Source organism: Passer domesticus, chromosome 5 (genome assembly GCF_036417665.1).
Source record: "Passer domesticus isolate bPasDom1 chromosome 5, bPasDom1.hap1, whole genome shotgun sequence".
Taxonomy (NCBI): Eukaryota; Metazoa; Chordata; class Aves; order Passeriformes; family Passeridae; genus Passer; species Passer domesticus.
This window is the reverse complement of record NC_087478.1, coordinates 54,909,731-54,929,408: the sequence shown is the minus strand read 5'-3', so window position 1 is coordinate 54,929,408 and position 19,678 is coordinate 54,909,731. Positions and strand designations below refer to the sequence as shown.

At 40.4% G+C, this 19,678-nt stretch overlaps 1 long non-coding RNA gene across 1 annotated transcript in view; it reads right to left on the bottom strand.

Moving 5' to 3' along the window:
- Nucleotides 1–19,678, bottom strand: part of LOC135300780 (uncharacterized) — a 30,089-nt gene that overhangs the window by 492 nt on the left and 9,919 nt on the right. Inside the window, exons 2-3 of the long non-coding RNA XR_010362559.1 lie at nt 5,353–5,576; nt 5,126–5,267 (exon numbers count right to left, since the gene is read on the bottom strand). This is a non-coding gene — a long non-coding RNA (uncharacterized LOC135300780). The remainder of the gene's footprint in view (nt 1–5,125; nt 5,268–5,352; nt 5,577–19,678) is intronic.

Sequence of the window (19,678 nt, the reverse complement as noted above, 5' to 3'; positions counted from 1 at the left end):
GTCCCTGCCATTTCACAGCACTCACATTGGGGCTCCATGAGAAGCATCTCACCATGGACATCCCCACTCTGGATATCTCTTTGGAGCTTCCCAAGAGTGAGGGTCACCCATCCTGGCTGTGTTTTTGAGTCCACAGATGAAACTCAACACCTTCCCCAGCAGCATTAGCTCCAAAGACCTGCAACAGTCCAGGCGTGGTGTAGGAAAAGGAGACAGGTCCTTGTGCTTGAGATGAGCCTGGGGACAACTCCTGCCATTCAACCCAAGCCTCTCCAGGTGAGCCAGTAGCTGCATATGGGGTAGGTTCCCTCCACTGGCAAGGAAGAGCCCTGTCCTGGGGGGAATGAATACCAACACCAGACAGAGCAAGGGCAGAGCAGGACAGCAAGGTGAAGCATGGCAGCGCAGGTTAAGCCTCCAGGGAAAATGGCCCAGCAAAATCCACAGCATCGGAGTTTGTTCCATCAGTTGTGAAATGATACAAACATCTGGCTCCCCAATAACCTTGTAGCCTGGCCATGGTGCTTCCCACCCCTCATTCACACACCAGGGGATGCAGCACCTCTGCCCTTGCTTGCAGTGACACAGATCCTCTGTAGTGACATACATGGGAAAGGGAAAGCTGCTGTGGAGCCACCAAGGAGTCATGAGAAAGAACTGCTTCCAACCTGCTTCCCCATAACCTCAGCCTGTGCTCTCTGGATGCCCATCTCTGAGCAGCGATGGTTCACCCTCGTGCCTTCAAAAGCACCTTCTTTCCCCACCTGTTCCAGCAGTGTAAACATAATTATCTTTATTGCTTATTCAGAAAGAAAGAAAAACTCTGAAGTGTTACCTATCCTGTTTGTTTCCGCAGAAACAAAGGGTTTAACAATAATTAATCGTGTATTAACATGGGGTCAAGAGACTTGTCAAAACTGCAGCTCTCGAGTGGGAACAGAGCTCATGCAATTAGCAGTCCCCACTCTGAAAACGCTTGGATTGATTCATTGTTCTTTCTAACACCTAAAAAAGTCAGGGAAGTAATAAATCATGAAAATATAGACAAGGCACTCAGCAAACTATGATGAAGACACTTCATCAGCTGCCTGCAGCTCTGCATCAGTGTTTGCACTGGAGTCAACACTGAACTGGTTGCACACAGCTGGAGCCACCAGGCACTCACAAACACTGCAACAAACTCCAAAATTTTGTGCCCTCTTCTGAGTTAAAAGTAAGGGATTTCTTAACTGCTTTTAATCCAACTGCTACCAAGCTTATGCCATCCCTTAAAATAAAAGTACAAGAGCTTTTAGTGCCCAGATTTTAATCAGAATAGTAGGACTTCCTCTGCCATCTACAAGGCTATGTGGATGGAGGGGGAAAGGGTGCAGCTGCATTTGCTGGTCAGGACAGGTTCCTTCCATCTCTCCATGAACTCAGGATACCACAGTGCAAGACACCTGTCTCTTCTGGATCCTGGACATGCTTTGTTAAAGCAGCCCCTTTTAACTTGCAAAAAAACCCAAAAAAACAAAAAACAAAAAACAAAAAAAAAAAAAAAAAAAAAAAAAAAAAAAAAAAAAAAAACAAAAAAAAACCAAACAAACAAAAAAACCCCAAAAACAAAAAAAAGCCCAAACAACCAAAACCAAAACCACAAAACCCCAAAACTTTAAAAATCAATATTTGCTAAAAGAATAAAGGAAAAAAGGACAACACTGGCAGAAAAAGAACAGTTCCTCCAAACTTTGAAGCTGGTGTTATCTATTAGAAACAACAAAAGGAACTCAAAGCTGGGAGATTGAAAGCAACAAAATGTATGAAAGCAAATTACTTGAATGGGGCTCTCAGAAGTGATGTTTCGTGCTTCCTATTGGCTTTGTTTCTGTTTCTGAGTGAAAAAGGAGGGCCTACTTTAAAGAACAGCCCTGTCTCAGTAGTCTCTGCTTGGCATTATTAACAGTGGTTATGTTCTGCAGTTGTGATGTTGGTCTAAAAAGCATCAGGAACTCACAGCCCACAGGTAGAGTTGAAATAGGAAGGTGGTATGTGTTTGTTTTTTTTTTTTCTTTTTTTAAATAAAGATAAAATAAAGACTTTTATTCTTTAAAAGGTCTATGTAGTTGTAAGAGGCAGTTACTTTCTCCTGACTCCTTGATGATTTCAGAGGCCTTTCCTTTCCTGTGTACATGACTTCGGAGAACTGCAAAGCTGTTCCCACTAGAAAAGGGTGCTGATACCAGTGGAGTGGCCCTGTCAGAAGCCTGGGGTCCATTGAATCTGAAGAGCAGCTGTGAGGAGCAAAATGACCCAAGTCTTTTTTCCAAGTTGCTCAGGTCAGAGCACCTTTGGAAATACCAAGTCCAACCTCTTGCTTTAAGCAGTGGCAGCTGCTCAGGGCTGCTGCAGCTGAGCTTTGAGGATCTGCAAAGGTGCAAAGCTCATCACCCCTCTGGGCATCCGTGTTGGTGTTGGATCCAGCTCATGGTGTAAAATGCTCTGCCTGTGGAATGGAAAGCTCAAGCCCTGCATTCCCCAGGGGAAGCCACTTGCCCTGCTCCCCAACCCATGTGGCTACACAGTGGCATCCTTCAGGCTGATGTCCAGAGTGGTGGCCAATTCCAGGCAGCCACCACATCCCTCTCGTTGCTCCAGCCACACCAAATCTTAATGTACATGGAGAGCCACAGCAAAACCCTGGGGTCTGCCAGTTCTATTTCTACTGCTCTGACATCTTCAGTGCAATAGTTTGATTTGCTTTGGTTGTTTCAGGAGAGCAACAAGAAAACCCACTCTGAAGAAGCAGGTGCTGGTCTTGGTCCCTCTCAATTCAGCAGAAGAATGAGCTCAGAAAAATGAGCATCTAAATGAGTCAAAGGCATCTTTATATGACCTTACCATAAAGTTTATGAAACTTTTCAAGATGTTTTCAAGAGAAACCATGTTCATCTTTGCTCCATGCTCTTTTCTGGCTGAGCTGAAGAAGCCAAGACTGACACTCACTGTGCTGGACCTTTACTTTCCTGGGCTTCTTGAGATCAGCCTCCTTTCTGTGGGAAAGGTTTGGCTGGGATATGAGACTTCAAAAGCAGGAACTGGAGCTATGGCGAGCAAAAAGATCCATTCATTGGGGAAGGATTTTGCTTTAGAAGTTGTTCAGTTAAGGATTGATAGGGTGCACAACCTTCTTACTATTTCCCCACATCTGAGAAATTTTGTGTACTGGAACAGTGAAAGGCAGAGAGCATTCCCTCACTGGGTACCTGGAAGAAGCAGGGAATGACAAAACTAGGGAGGAAGATCAGCTCCTCTTGCTTGGGGAAGAGGAGGGAAAATATCCTACTGTAGGGGTGCATTAGCAGCTGCATCCTACAAAGGACAGGCTGGCACCAAAATGATAAGCTGACAGTGGAACCACAGCACAAGGGACAATAACTCCTGAAAACAGAAGGCATTGCTGCACTGATTCATGATCTAACTGTATAAAATTTACACTCTGAATGGGACTGAGGGAGAGGATGTCTGCTTGCAGGAAAATGAAGGAAATCAGAAGATGAAGGGACCTGACAGTAAAAAGGCTGCTTAACTGGGAGGTATAAGTTAAATAATTTTTGCTTTTTAGAGCAACAGAAAAACTGCATGGTTTGGAAGAGCTCTACTTCTGCAGAAGACAGGGCTGTCTGGAGATGCAAGAGGAGGTTTCAACTAACAGAAATGTCTGAGAAGAAGGGACCACCAAACCCTCAAACTGTTCTAACTTTTGGTGTCGGCAACATATAATAGAGACAGACTATGCTGTGCAGAAATTCCTAAATTGATTATGTATCAAGATTAAAAGCCCAGGTAATAAATGCAAGGAATAGAAATTGCCTGTTTAGAACCATGCATTAGAATTAGCTGATATTAATGAAACCTAATAGGATGACACATGACAGGAATTTTGATTAAGTTGTTTATAATCTCTTTAGAAAAGATCAACTGGGCAAAAGGGAAATGAAACTGGCTCACACTAGAAAATGTTGATGTTGGCAACTATGAAGTTAGTCAACTGGAATATTTATTCATCCATTACACCTATGAAGCAAAGCTTGTGGTGTCCCTCCAGGTGATAGACATTTCACACCATTACATTGAATTGAATCATAGAATATCCTGGGTTGGAAGGGACTTGCAACCTAGGATCATCAAAGTTCAACTCCTGGACCTGCACAAGACAAAGACAACCCCGAGAATCCCAACAAATGTATGAGAGTATTGTCCAAATGTTTCTTCAACTCTGGCAAATTTGGTGCTGTGACCACTGCCCTGAGGAGCCTGTTCTAGTCCCCAGCCACCCTCTGGGGAAGAACCTTTTCCTAATATCCAGCCTAACCCTCCCCTGACACAGCTTCGTGTCATTCCCTCAGGTCCTGTTACTGGTCACCAGTCAGAGGAGATCAGCTCCTGATCCCCTTGTGAAGAAGCTGCAGACTGCAAGGAGTCTCCCCTCAGTCTCTTCTCCAGCCGAACAGACCAAGTGCCGTCAGCCACTCCAGACTCTGCCCCATCCTTCTGGCCTCCTTTGGACACTCTCCAATAATTTAATGTGTTTTGTATGATTTTTATGTTATGGCACCCAAAACTGCCCCCAAGACTGGAGGTGAGGCTGCCCCAGCCCAGAGCAGAGTGGGACAATCCCCTCCCAGGCTATGCTTGGCCTGGTGCCCCAGGACAGGGCTGTCCCTCCTGGCTGCCAGGGCACTACTGGCCCATGTCCAGCTGGCCACAGCCTGGAACCCCCAGGTCCCTTCCTGCAGCTGCTCTGCAGTGCAGCCTCTCATTCCCAGTCTGTCCGTACAACCAGGGGTGCCCCATCCCAGGGACAGAATTCCCTGTGGAACCTCACAGGGTGGGAGCTGCCCAGCCCGGTCATTTGTCCAGGGCTCTCTGCAGGGCCTCTCTGCCCTTGAAAGAGTCAACAACTCTTCCCATTTCGGTGTCATTGGCAAAATTACTTAATATTCCTTCAAATCATTAATGAGGATGTTTAAGAGCACAGGGCTGAGGATGGAGCCATGTAGGACCCCACCAGTGACTGCTGCCAGCCCAGTGTCACCCCAGGCACTGTCACCCTGTGTGCCTGATCCCTGAGGCAACTGCTCACCCATCACAGGATGTGTTTATCCAGCTGTGGGCAGGAAAGTTTGTCCAGAAAGATCCTCCTGGGAGAGGCAGTACTGAAAGCTTTACTGAGGTCCAAAAATATTACATCAACCAGCTTCCCTCGATCAACCAGGTGGGTTACCCTGTCATAAAAGGAAATTAAATTGATCTTTTATCCTTATAGAGGATATACTACTTAACCACGTATCAATATTGTTTGCAGCATACCCTGCACTTATCATGTGAGGCAGCTTGTTCTGAACGGTAAGAAGTGGAAATTTCAGTCCGCCAGAATTTCTGAAGTCCCCAGATGGCAATTTTCTGACAGAAAGGCTACTTCCAGCAGGGACATCTACATCATGTCTCATTTTGGCGGACAAGGAGAACTTGTTCACAGAATGAGGGTGCTGAAGCAGCTTGAGGTATCAGCAGCACAACTTTGGTAGCATCCACTGTGTGAACATGAAATAAGGAGATAAACTCTTTGTCTTTCAAAAGGGAAATTTCACAAAGCCAAATGTTAACACACCAGTGAGGAAGAAAAACATTTAAGCAGGAAAATAGAGATGGTATTTACAAACTGTTTAATCAAGTTTGCCAAAGAACAGTCCTAGAAAAAAGAGAGACTCAGATTAGTTTCAAAAAAACCCACCCTGGTTGGTAGGGTAAATAAAAGCACTTAGAAAAAAGATATATGAAGGGAGGTATTCGTGTTTAAAAGGAACAAGTAAAACAAATACACAAAGGGTGTAAATCAGTAATAATAAAAATACAAAAGCAAATGGAAATGGGAGGTATTAAAATGGTGGAATTTTAAGATATCTTTGCTATTGCAGACAAAATGGCCTGTGGTGCTGGTGGGACATTGCATGAAATTACTTCTAAGTCTAGCAGTCCTGAAAGAGCATGTTAAATGGCAATTACCAAATTTCTTGATTCAGAATTGCATCTGAGAAGGTAGGTTTTTTAAGCTGCTAATAATGAATGAATGTTCAGACACATTAGGACATGACAGAAGTCTCAGCCATCCAGAGAAGGCTGAAATTGTGCCAATGTTTTTAAACGGATAGAGAATGGCCAAAGCAAGAGGGCATTACCCAGACTTTGATCCCTGGAAAAAAAAAAAAGCAGCGATGGGATTGATTGTGCAAGGCTTTAGCAATAAAGAATTAGAAGAGACTAATAAAATTAAATGCTAATCAAGGTGGGTTTTAGGTAGACGGATCTCAGGCTAATTTGATACCTTTTTATGAGATTACAAGTTTGGATGACAAATGAATTAGTGTTAAGGTAATAGACTTGGTAACAGACTTCTGTAAAGCACATGACTTGGCACCTCTGTCTGGTATTTTGAGGAAGAAAGAAAAATTATATAATTTCAACATAGCACACAATAAATGAATTAAAACCCACCAAAGGATGTAATTAAATAAGGAATCATCTTGAAGAGGCTATATTTTTTGCAGGGTCATCCAGGTACTTGTTCCTGCCCTGACATATATTACATGCTACATCTTGATCAGAAAACCTGCCTCCCCCACCCCAAAAGGTGTCACTGAAACTTTTAAAATGAACCAAGTGTTGGACTGCAGGAAATACTGAATGGGATGTCTCTCAAAGACACCCTGGTCTAGAGTGTTTTAGAAAATGAGGTACAGCAAATCAGTTTTACATTTCAGCATGGACATGTATCAACCTGAATCCCTCATCACAAGGATATGGAGACACTTGCCTCGGGCAGAAGAACTCTAAAAAAAGAGGCCTTGGATATGTGCCTGGCTGGCATAAAGTGTGCCCAGAAGAGCAAATGCAGCAGTTGACTGGGCAAAGCTGGCAGAGGGAGGTTGCACGTTCTCTTCCTTTGGTATGATATTTGAAAATGGCCAGTTCAGATGTCCCTGACTTCAGCATGAATTTGAGGAGCTGAAATTGACTCCAGGAAAGCCTGAGGAAATGGGGAAAGAGCCAGAAAATTTGTTCTAAGAGGTGAAAATCTTGGAAGTTCACCCTGTTTTGCTGAAACCAGAAGAGGTTTAAGTTGATTTTGCTGTGACCTTTATGTAAGTGCAGGGTGCACCAGCTGGAAGACACATAGAGGCAAATTCATATCTGAAACAAGGACACCATCTTAAAAATATATGTATTCATATGTATGGATATGGTACTTTCTTTACAAGGAGAGTAATTAGCCACCAAAACAACCTTTGAATGATTGCACAGAATCTTTGCAACTGGCAATTTTAAAATCAAGGTTTGATGTGTATCTTCAGACAGAAAATAATTATGGGAGTCCCGTTCATTAACAATAAATAAGCAAACAATCATCCACGTGAATCCTTTCAGCTCAAGTTATTGTGATTTGGATTAGGCCCTGCCTTAGCTGTGGGAAATGCTGCAAAATGACCAGTGGCCAGGATGCTTCAGCCTCACTGGGCCGGTGCACACCCCTGCTAAGGAAAATGCTCCTTTACCTAGGCATGTCATTTCACACCCCGGCAGGCAATTAAAATGCAAATTAAAAATGTTAATTAGAGCTGTTTCAACATCTATTCTAATGCACAAGATGGGAATTCTGTACAGTGTATCAAGAAAGATGCATTGTTCCTTAGGCAAAACCCTCCCACCACTCTTGCTCTGGAGTGAGCAGAAAGAGCTGCTATTTTATTTTTTTTAACCTGTAGGGAAAAAAAATAAAAGAAAACTGAGTGCTGAGATCTGATCCTGATCTCAAATGCTGGCATAAATTTACCAAAGCCAGAGGAGTGGTTGTTAATTTAAGGAGGTCAGGATCAAGTCCTGTGAAATTACACTGAAAGGAGGTGTAAAAGGATATCTACCCCACAATGAAACATCTGTGTAAGAATTCCTTTTGCTATTTTCCTCCTGTCCTTTTTTTTTAAATGACAGGAGGAAAATGACAGCCAATTTAGATGTAGTGACCAAGACAAACTCCAGCTAACCTGAGGCACTGGAGGCCACCTTGTTTCAATGACCATTTGAGAGGGAAGGAGGAGGCTGTGCCACAGAACTCAGTCCCCATGGCTCTGCCTGCACAGCACTACAACTCCATTTTTACACTGCCAACAGCTCTGTTAATGCATGCTAGCAGGTCTCCTTGCCACATTAAATATGTAGTTTCTTATCCCATTAAGGCTCATCCCAATACACCCTGATGCTTAAGACAACTTTCTTCCCTTTCCTACTTAAAATCTACCTACATCAAAGATGAAATCTGGATGCTCCCAGAGCTGTGATAAGGTTGTTTTTACAGCTATTTGAGCAGCATGTTATACCTGCTTATTTGAAGATGATTATATTTGTATTGTTGCTAAGAATTCATGCCAAGCATAATTTTGGGGTGTTGTGAAGATATCATATTTGCATATTTTAAGTATTGATATAATACAAAATTCTCTTTATGACTCTTTTCACAGCATAATAATGCTCTTTCCACTGCATGACAGCCTTTAGCTTAGAAGAATTCAAAAAGAGAAGGAAATTATTTTTTATAAAATGGTTATTTTTTAAAATCTGATGTTCATTTTCCCATGTTTGGAGCATTCCTTACTGCTCATGACCCGATGTACATCATTCTGATAAAAACAGTAATTGCACAAAGATACAAGCACTTTACATAGTAATGTCTTAGCAAACAAATGACTGCATTTGGAGGAAGTTTGATTTTTTTTTTCCTGAAGCACACTCTATTTTTAGCCTTGCACAGCCCATGCCAGTTGTCCATATAGAAGATGGCCCACATGAATCTCAGGGTGGATGCACAGGGGTTTTCCCTAGCTCTTCCTGGCTGTATGACTGACCCTTGGAAAACAGGAACAGCTGCCAAAAAAATCCCCAACTCCTCTTCTATTACAGAGCTTATCCATCCAGCAGTTTGCAATTTTAACATAAAAAATTGCCTTGGTTATCTCAAAATGCTGGTAATTCAAATTCAGTTTGTTGGGTTTTTGTTGGGGTTTATTTCTTCGAGGTTGTATAAACAGTTAGTAAGTGACATCCCTGCCTTTAAGAACTCAGTAAGAGAACCCAGTGTGATTTGATTTGTTTTTACAGCAAAAAGATTGTTCTTTAATCCCTTTGGAGTTGTTGGATTTGATACTCCTGCCAGTCGAACTAATGAAAAATCCTCTGGCAGAGTGTGTGGAAGCTCAGAGCCATCCATCCCCTTGCTGCATTGCCTGTCCTGAAGATGGTGGAAGCTTGAAAAATGCAGAGCAAGGGACAAAACTACTGCATCCCTCCAAGTAGCTGCATTCCATTCCAGAAACCAGTGCAGGGATGGAAATCTTACTTTATTTGATACAAAATTAAAGGCAGTTATCAAACAGGAAGTACAGGAGATTTGGGGAAAACAAAAAGCAAACAAAGAAAAGGCACACCCAAGCAATAATACCCAATAATCTTGAGTGGTTAATTTTTTCTCCTTGGTTATATTCACTATTGTAAAAATAATTCATGTAATATTTATATTAATCTTGGATATCAAAGTAGTAATTCATTGTTTAATTAATATGAATGATAAATTCACTATATAAACCGCATGGAGTAATAACAAAAACTATTTTTTATTAATGGAACTAATGGAATTTTTTGTAATGATCTATTGTGGGAAAATGTCCCTAAATAACGGCAGTTTCAGTTTCCTCTGGTAATCAACTATCTAAGCAGCAATTTCAGAGATGTATAGCTAGGCATAAATTTTGGGAAAAAAAGTCTAGCAAGCATTTTTTAATGCTTATTTTCCAAGTTCATCCAATTCCAAATGTATTTATTTTGTAGTAGAGTACTAATTAAAAAATCTTAGAAGCTAAAAGAGGAAGAATATAAAACACCAAACCTTAGCTTTTTACTTAAAACCTTTGCACTATTTCCTGAAAAGTTCCAAATGCAAACAAGCATTTTCCCAGAAAATAAACACCTATGTGTTAAAATATTCTGCACTGAGAATCTTTCAGATTCCTGCAGTGGTTCATACATTCACTAGAAATAATAAGAAAAAGAAGATTACATTACTCTACCCTTCCCCATTGCTAAGACTTTCCTTGTGATAAAAATACCTATTTTTATGTGTGTTTGTACACCCACAACTTGGTCCATTTTTCCTCCCCGTAATATCTGTTGACTTCTCTTTGTGTTTTACTTGGGAGAAAGAAAGATACCAAATCAGCACAGATGACAAGGGCCCTTTGGTGTTCTGATGAAAACTGATTTAGGAACTAAACAGTAAAATATTTATTTAGCAATTCTTCAGAGTGGGTGTTTAATTGTTGATATAATCCCAGGAAGCTGGCTCTGATGATCATGTTAGCCTTTAATTATTACAAGAGTTCAATGGTCAAACAATTATCTTTTCTTTTCCTTGACAATATCTAAGTACCTCACAAGGTATTCAAAGAGGATTTCTTTCTAGAACTGGTAATCTAACCAGAGTTTTTTGTTTGCAATTCAAATATATATATTTCAATAGACTGTGGTGGGTACATTCCTACTCTGTTCCCCTCCCTTCCCCATCCTTGGACATGCTCTGTGATCTCAGAAGATCCTGATAAGCCTTGACCAAACTGGTGAATGATGCCTTGAGGAAACCAATGAAGCTATGAGGCATTCAGTGATTGTACCAGGAGTTCCTACATGGCAGAGGTTGGACCATTAGCTGCCCAGCCAAAGTGGGAAACAAAGGATAAGCAATTATTTTTTTTTTTTAACCTGAATTATGTCCTGAGCAAAACAGCCCCACTGGGAATTATATCCTGAATGAAATGTTACAGTCGATGCTGCAGTTTGGACAGCAGAAGGGCACTAGTTACCAGCTTGGGTTACTGCCAGGATGGAAACTTAGTGGTGACCAAAATCATCATCTGGAGACCCTATAAACACCATTCAGTCCTGAGTGAGGCCCTCTGAGCTCTCCTGGATTGCAGTGGCTGTGCCAGCACCTCCCTCTGAGTGGGACCCTTGGTGGGGCTCCAAACCCCCAAGCTTGTGATGTACAAAGGATTGTTACTGACAGCAAGAATATCCCCCAGCCCACACCCCCACAGGCCTTGAGGTGCAACCCTTCCCTTTGGGGAATCCCCAAATCCCCAGGGGATTTGATGTGAGTATTTCACTGATCCCATGGGGAATTTTGGGTAGGTGCCTTTGCACACACAGGTTTTACCTGTGTGTGTGTGTGGTAACTGATTCTGGTATGAATGTCACTGCCTCAAATCCATACCTAAGGCACTGTTACAATTCTTGTGAATCCTACTGAATTGCTTTGCAAATGTTGAAGTCATTAAATGCTGCTAAACCCTTTTATAGCAGCATCCATTATCTTTGCATCCATATCCTTTGTACCCTGACACTCTGTTGCATTCCCAGATTCCTTGTAATTAATTCCAAATTGCTTCCAATTTGATCTTCCTATGGATGTTTTAATCTGTACAGCAAGTGGACCTTGCCACCAAGTTTTGTAAAATCACATTTCTATAAATTCATATTAAACCCTGCTTTTCCAATATCTTTGATGATGTCTTAAAGCAGCCAAACCAACCATTTGTAACATGGAGAAAGGTGTGGTATCCACACACAGCTGGCATTTCAGTGCTTGGTCCACATAAACATACTTAAGAATACACATATGGCACTGCAAGCAGGGGAAAAAGATGCACTGAGAAATAGGATCCTTTTTTTTTAATAATGAAGGCAAATGTATTAGAAGTAATACAATTGGAAAATGGCAAATGAGAAAATTCAATAGTATGTTTTGTAAACCTTTTTTAGTGAAGTTAAGAGTGTGTCAATAATAAAATGCATAAAATTTAAAAATAATTTCCTTAAATGAATTGCTTTTGGAAATGTCTTAGAAAGCATTATTTTGACAATGTTAATTGTTGTATTTTTCTTTTTTGATAAACGGATTATGCAAAATTGATTCCCTCACTGTGTAGATTTAATCCATAATACAGGACCACTGTCATAATTTAAAACTATTTTGAGTTTTCTTATGAATAGATACAAAAAACCTGTACTCAATTAATTTATTAGTTTGAAATTATAAATCAGTCACTGTCTTTATCTAGAGTTTCTTGCATTTGGCCAAATCCTACTGTACAAATGCCCAGACAAAATAATTATAGGATATTTTTGAAGTTCTATCATAGTATTCTAAAATATTGGGTGACTTTCCTTCTGTTATGTCAGTGTTTTACTCATGAAGAACCTACAAAACACAGAGACAACTTAAAAACTTATTCCAGTGCTTTGAGTGAGAAAGAAGTAAAACCATTAATTTACTTCACTAAAATTTCTTTATAAAATAATTTGATGATCCAGGTTCACTCTTAATTTTCCCAGACTATTAGAAAATCAAACCTTCCTTTATTGTCTCTTACACTTGCCATGCTAATACTGTCTCCCTGAATGGACATAAGAACACCAGGATATGGAGGGGTTTTGTCCACTTTCGACTGGGAGTGGGCAGCACCCCTGTGCAGAGAAGCTAATTTACAAAAATGAAATGTTTAGAAGGCTTTCATTATTGTATGGATATGAGGTGATGAAAAGGTGAACTATCTTCCTCTCTATCCTCCTTGGGTGATCTGCATTCAGAGAACAGAAAAAATAATCTAATCACCCAAACTGTGCAAAGCCCCAGATACATATCACAGTGCCCGTTATGCAATTTTAATTTTAATTTTAATTTTAATTTTAACATTTAATTTCCATGGGAAAAATGCTCAGACTTCCTAAGTGAGAACCTAACTGGAACTGGGTTCATCTGGTTCACCTCATGCTAAAACACAGGTGCATGTGCCTGACACCTTTCAGGTATTTCACCTGGTATGTCTTTCAGCATTTCAACAGTTCTAAATATTTTCAGTGCCCTCACATGAAAGAATACATTGCATTAATTTCTGAGGGTTACTTCTGGGTTTAGATACACTGAGGAATTTAAACCAGGCAAGTGGCCAGAGACCTGATGTGTCCTTGTGTACCTATGCTGGTTGTATTTAGTTTCCTGGTAAACTCAGATGAGTCTGCCCCTTTCCCTGTTCAAACTGAGCATCAGAAATCACTGATTACCTCTTGCAGATAGAACAGCCATAAATACCAGTGTTAGTGCAAGAAGTTAGTAGAAAGCTAATTTCCCTGTTTCAGTAAATTAAGTTACCTAGGAGATAAAGGGATCTCTACAGCTCCAAATCACTTGATATCTGATCAAACAGCAGCTTCATACCTGTCTGTAGGATTCTGGAATCAGAGGTTGCTTTTTGATCCTAGATCCATGAAGATTTAGTGTTGATTTTGTGACTGGGTTTTGGCTTTTGTGGGTGGTTGGTTGGTTTTTTTTGTTTGGGGTTTTTTGTTGTTGTTGTTGTTGTTTTTGTTTTTTGTTGTTGTTGTTGGTTTTGTTTTGTTTTGGGGTTTTGGTGGGGTTTTTTTGGCTTTTTTTTTTGTTTTGTTTTTTGCCTAGCTTATGCCACGTTAGAGAGCTTGACTTGAAAGCTGTTGCCATTACTTTAATCCTTACATCTTGGAGGTGTCCTAACATGTCCAGCATTAAATGGGTTCAGGGTCCCACTCTATTTCTTAGTCTTGCAATTGAATAGCAAATATTCAGAATTATTCCTAAACAGATAGTGATTATTATTATTAGTTTATTAAAATTGTGGAATTAGTAAAGTTAAGCAAAATTCAAATGTCTCATGGATCTAGGTGAAGAATCACTGATATTCAGAATATGTGAGTGTGTATTTTCTGTTTGAGGAGATATAAGGTACCTCAATACTTGCAGAGGAGACAGAACCCTTATCTAATAGAAGATAATGAAAATTTTCCATCAGAAAGCTTAGACTACACAGCTATCATTTTTAGGCTATTATGTAATAAATACAATTGGCTTTGAAATCTGCAATGTTTAACATTTCATACAACTTTATAATAGAATTTAAAAGTTTTCTTCATTGGTGTCCAGCAGTGCAGCATTTGGGACTGAATTGGCTTGTGGTCCAGGACTTTGTGGGCCAACAAAGATGGATGAAAATGACTGGCATTTGCTGACAGCATCATGAACACAACTGGGCAGAACTATAATGCAGAATGAAAAGATGCTGGATTGTAATAATGCCTTAGTCTGTGACTGGCTGCTGAATACTTGTTTACAAATTACTGCAAGATTCTGTTTACAGAAGATTATTTTAACCTATAACATTTTGATATTCTTGGGAAGTGCAGATGGTATATTTACTTAATCACTGTCAAAGCCCTAACTTTTTATTATTTTAAACTTATTCTGAAGTCAGTGTTACTTCTGCCCAGTGTTTTCACATGTGTTACACTTGCCTTGTTTCAACTCTTTTTTCAATCATTTTTCATTCTCATCAGTGTTCATTTTTCAGAGTGAAGTTTTGCTTAAAAGTGACTGAATGCATAAGCCAACACTGGGAGTGGTAAGGTATTTAAGAAAAAAACCCCAAACCACTCCTTCCTGTGTTAGCAGTTTTTGAACCTTTCTATGGTTCCACTGCTGGACCATGGGGTTATTTTCTCTTGGGTCATGTTGTGACCTGTTGTTTTAACCTGGCTCAACTTGTTACATTGCTGTACCCTGAACTGCAAAATTAATTCCAAAACCTTAACCTTGGAGTGATGAGTAAGGGGCTTTTCCCAAAGGTAGCAAGCTCCAGTCCTCTGGCAGGCTCTGGATCTGATCTACCACTTATTTCTTCAAAAAATACATCTCCATCTCAGCTTCTCCCACTCTCCTGGTATTTATTGTTGCAATTGGGTGCCAGCTGTATATGTCAGTGGAGCTGTCACAAGCAAAGGAATGAGCAGGTGCACAAATAATGCAGTTTCCAGCCCAAAGTACTGAGTACCCCTGCAGACTGAATGGAGGGAGAAAGCAATTTATGGTGACTGCAACTTGGGTTATTTTCATTGCTTGGAGTCTGGATGCTTCCATGATCTGGCTGCTTATTCTCTCAGGCTTTCGAGAAAGGGAAGGAATTGTGCCTGCTACCAAAAGAAGAGGGGTTTATTTGGGCTTTTTATGATTCCTCTTGATGTGTGTCTGTGCACTTAGGTGGAAAGGACTGAGAAATCTATGAGGAAATTTAACTCAGAATATTACCTTATATAAAGGTGCTCAGACATGGATTGAGACCTTCATTATTTTTCTCCGAATAGAATAAATTTTTAAAATATACGTTTGAAACAGCTGCATAGGGATTTAAATAGTATTGCATTATCCTCTCCAGAATATTGGGATGGAATTTCACAGTATACAGTTTGTGTATATAGGAAACCTTATGTAAGATAATGAGGTACTTTGAGGCAAAACTTAATGGCTTTACCTTACTCTCTTTACTGGTAGTGAACACTTGGTAATTCCTAATGATGCTTTCTTCATACCTTCATAGCAGTATGTTCATTCTACATCTAAAAACAGTTTGGTAATGTAATTCCTCTATAAACTGCTGCTACTAACCATATCTGAACTAATTAGGCACAGTCAGAAACAGCCTAAAAATGTAGCATGCTTGCTGAATGAGCAGATTTGGCATTTGGCACTGTTCCTACTACAGAACTCGACTGGGATGCTATTACTGACGCCTTCCTTTCTGGGCCACAAGAGCCAGATTCCTGTGTCTCTTCTGATCTCCTGCACCCTGGGGCAGCACTGTGGGCAGAGGGGAATAGCTTGTGTGTGGCTGTGGTGGCGCTGGGTCTCCTCTGCCTCTTTCATCACAGCTTGGGGAGCAGAAATGTGGGGGAGGGAGAGCTGCAAGGGCATAGTGTGACTTGACCAGTCCTGGCTGCTGGTTTTTAGAGACCACCAGCAGCAGTGCAAGTGAGAGCCTGCTCTGGGCTTTCCTTACACTGCAGTAGAGGCAAAACTTGCTGAAAGTTGAGGCCATCCTAATATACGCCCCACGCACTTTTTATTTCTAGCTTGCTTTTTATTTTAACAAAAGCTCTTAAACCATTAGCCCTTGTGTTTTCCCAAATTTTAGGAAATGTGGCAAATTTCCCATGTGACTTGGATTACAGAGCATGATCCCAAGCAGTTAAATGCTCCAGTTGAAGGATTTACCAAATAAATACTAAGCCATTAGTATAATGGGATTAAAAATAAAGGAAAGTCCTTGCATACAGTGACTATAGAAACAGGTAATGAAATATCCTGTTAGGACAGCAAAAATTTATTCTCTTGTGTGTCCAACTCAGAGTACATAAGCCTTTGTAAGCCCTTTCAGAATTCTTGTTGAGCAAGTTGATTGGGACCTTATAAGCAACCACCTGGGTCACTTCTAAGTCTGATTGGCATTTGGTCTGCAAAACTCTAGGTTAAAAAAGTGTATTGTATACTCTTAGTGTATTTAAAATTACAGTATTCATTTAATGGGCCATGACCATTTCTTATTATTTTAGCTTAATCTGTAAATCATGGTAGTTTCCCCAAGCTCTGTGTTAATAAGCAACAGATACTGTGTTCACAAAGAGCACTGAAATGCCATCTCAGACCAAAAACAAACCAGTGCAAAGTCACTGAGTTATGAAATGACTGGTTTGTCACTCAGAGGGCTCAGGGGTTCTGCAGTGATCCTGTGCAGAACCACAGAAGGATTGGCTTGGGAGGATCCTGATACTCTGTGTCTTCCTTTGCTGCATCAGCAGAACCAGCGGGTAGGTAGGAGCAAAACTTCAGCCCAGAACGCAACAATATATGCACACATGCTATGTTGGCTTCTAGATCCAATGCATAGTTTCATTTTTTAGTGAGATTTCCCAGTGCTGCCTGGAGGGTTCCACTGGTGCAGGCTTGCAGAAGCCTCACAAATGTTTCCATTGAATGAGTACTACAAGAGCATTCATCACAATCAACATTCAGGCTGGCTGGGATCTTTCCAACAGCCCCAAGTTTTTGGGACACTTAAGTTCTCTTCCTCGTGTCTCACACTGCCCAGTCTACATTTGCAAATAGTAACAAGGAGTTTTCTGTTGCTTTCTCTGAAAGTTGGATCAAATCACAAAGGACACATGCAGCTGATTGTCTGGGCTTCTCTAAGAAAGAACCTATAGTTAATGCAATAATTGAGTTCACAATGGGCCAATGTTTAGATTTACCAGCCCTGACAATTTGTTTGCATCTTTAATTTGCTCAGTCTGTTATTTCTTTTTCAGTAGCAAAACATTTCCATATAGAAGTAGTCAGAAAACTCAAGCATGTTCCAGGAAATGAAAAATTAGAAATATTTTAATTTTTTTTTGTTGCACATTTGGTTGTGCTAAAGAACACGGGTCCAACTCTGCAAGGGGGATGTTTAATTTTTCTTCCTGGAATGATTTTTCTACTTTTCTGTGAATCCTATCACTAGGCAGAGGCTAGCATGGCAGTGGAGAGGACCAAAGTGCATTTTTTATAGGATCTATAAGTACCGATGCCAAAATTAAATGAACCTACTATATTCCTAATCCTTTTACCTCTCTCAGATCACTGGTCTTCATGGCAAGTCTATCACTTAGACTCTCAGGCACTAACAGCTGTAATTTGGCATCCACAAGCAAGTAGGAAAATCCAGCAGAATGCTTTAGGATAGGCCACCAAAAATACCTGCTGGAAAACCTCATCTGCCAGCTCTGCCTAGCTTTTTTAGATGACCACAGACAAGCTGCCTGTGGTCATCTAAAAATCATTTTTTAATGCTGCTTTTGCAGCTATTAATTCTTTCTAATTAAGGGTTGTTTTTTGGTTTTTTTTGCTCTCAGAAACCTGATTATGCTTGAATGCACAAATTTTGTGTCCTAAGGATATGAAAAAATATATCAAGAAGAAAGGGAGAGGATGCTTTTGAATAGAAAAAAATCTAGGGTCCATTTTATTTTAAAAAAATACAGTTTATCTGCTGAAGCTTGCACAAAACTGGGAGAACAAGGAAAAAAGGAAAATTGAAATTGAAATTGAATTGGGCCCTTAGTGTGCTGTTTAAACAACTAAACCTCGTGATTAGACATAGTGATTGAGATGCAGTATAGAAGAATAATGCTTCAACTCAGATGTAAATCAAATATATGCTGCACTTGCATCCTGGCTAAGTACCATTGAGGGGAATTTCTTGTGCTATGGGGTACACCTGAGTGATGCCACCATTGCAGAAGGCCATTAAAGTTCCTCAGTTATTGTTTTTGTTCCAACAAGTTATTTCATCCTGGAGGGGCAGGAAATAAGAAGAAAAAAAAAGGAACATAGAAAATCTTCACAGCCTTTAGGATCATGTCTATTGCATGCCAAACAACACTATCTCTACAGAAGAGGTGGGCACTCTCGCTCCTGCTGGCCTGGCACCTTCTGAGCTATGTGTGGAATTGTAAGGCTGAGGCTGAGCTGATTTCCCACTGAGCAGTGCTTTATTCCATAAGTACGGAGTGAAGTGGGACTCATGATTTAAGCTACTAATCAAAGCAAAGATTATCACAGCCTGCCCTTAAATGAGCTGCTCTCAGTTCATGACTGTTTCAAGAGTTATCAGTATTGCTTTTTAGGGTCTTCATTATTGATTTTTAATATAGATCTAATTGGGAACCTCAGATTGCTTTTGATTTGATCTTTTTCAGCAGAGACTTAAACCCTAAAGGAAACTAGTCACCTCTTTGATGCGTGTGCCAAGCTGCCGTCAGACTTCAAAGGACAAAGGATACATTTTGAATTTCTTTTCAACTTTCCCCCATTGGCCTGGCTGCTACCACATTATGAATTATAAACAATTCTATTTTGTGTTGTCATTGCACTTCACACTTCATATGAGGACCTCAAAGTGTATTACAAACTTCAATTAAATATAACAATACCCCAATGAACTGGGTTAGCTACAGTTGGAAACTATTTCAACACTCAATGAAGTCTAGCCATTTGAGCGACTGCAGACAGTACAATCAAGTCAAGGGAGTTCAAGCAGAAAGAAGAAGAGTGCCTGTGGTAAAAAGGGATGTCATTAGGCGAGATATTAATCAACACGTCACTTGCAGCATGTTTACCATCCTTAGCCTTTCATTAAAAAGGTCACAGTATCAAATTCAGAAGACCAAGAAGCCAAACTTCAGAAATAAATTCTTCATCTACTACATAAGACAGACTCCAGCTGAGCCTTGATAATGGCAAACAGTAAGTGGCCATCATCCAGGAAAGGATAAAAGAAGACATTTTCTATGAAGTCACACAGACTACGACTGTCAGTAATGCTGCTGTAACAGCTCTGAGCAATGACAACAGTCAGAATGGCAGGGGTTTGGATTAGCAGTGGCAAACCCTCTACCCAGATTGGAAGGCTCTCCTGGGGCATCTTCATATAGATCTATGTAGGCATATCTTTGAGGGGCCTGTCAAAATCAAAATATCTCTGGAAATACAGTGCTTGAATCTCACTCACACAGAGGCTGGTGCTTATATAAATGAGGCTCCTCAGGCCTGCCTCTAGTTACTATTATGGATGACAGATTCTATCAAGATTTTTTTCTTCACTTGTCTGAGGTTCTTTTAAGTATAAAATAG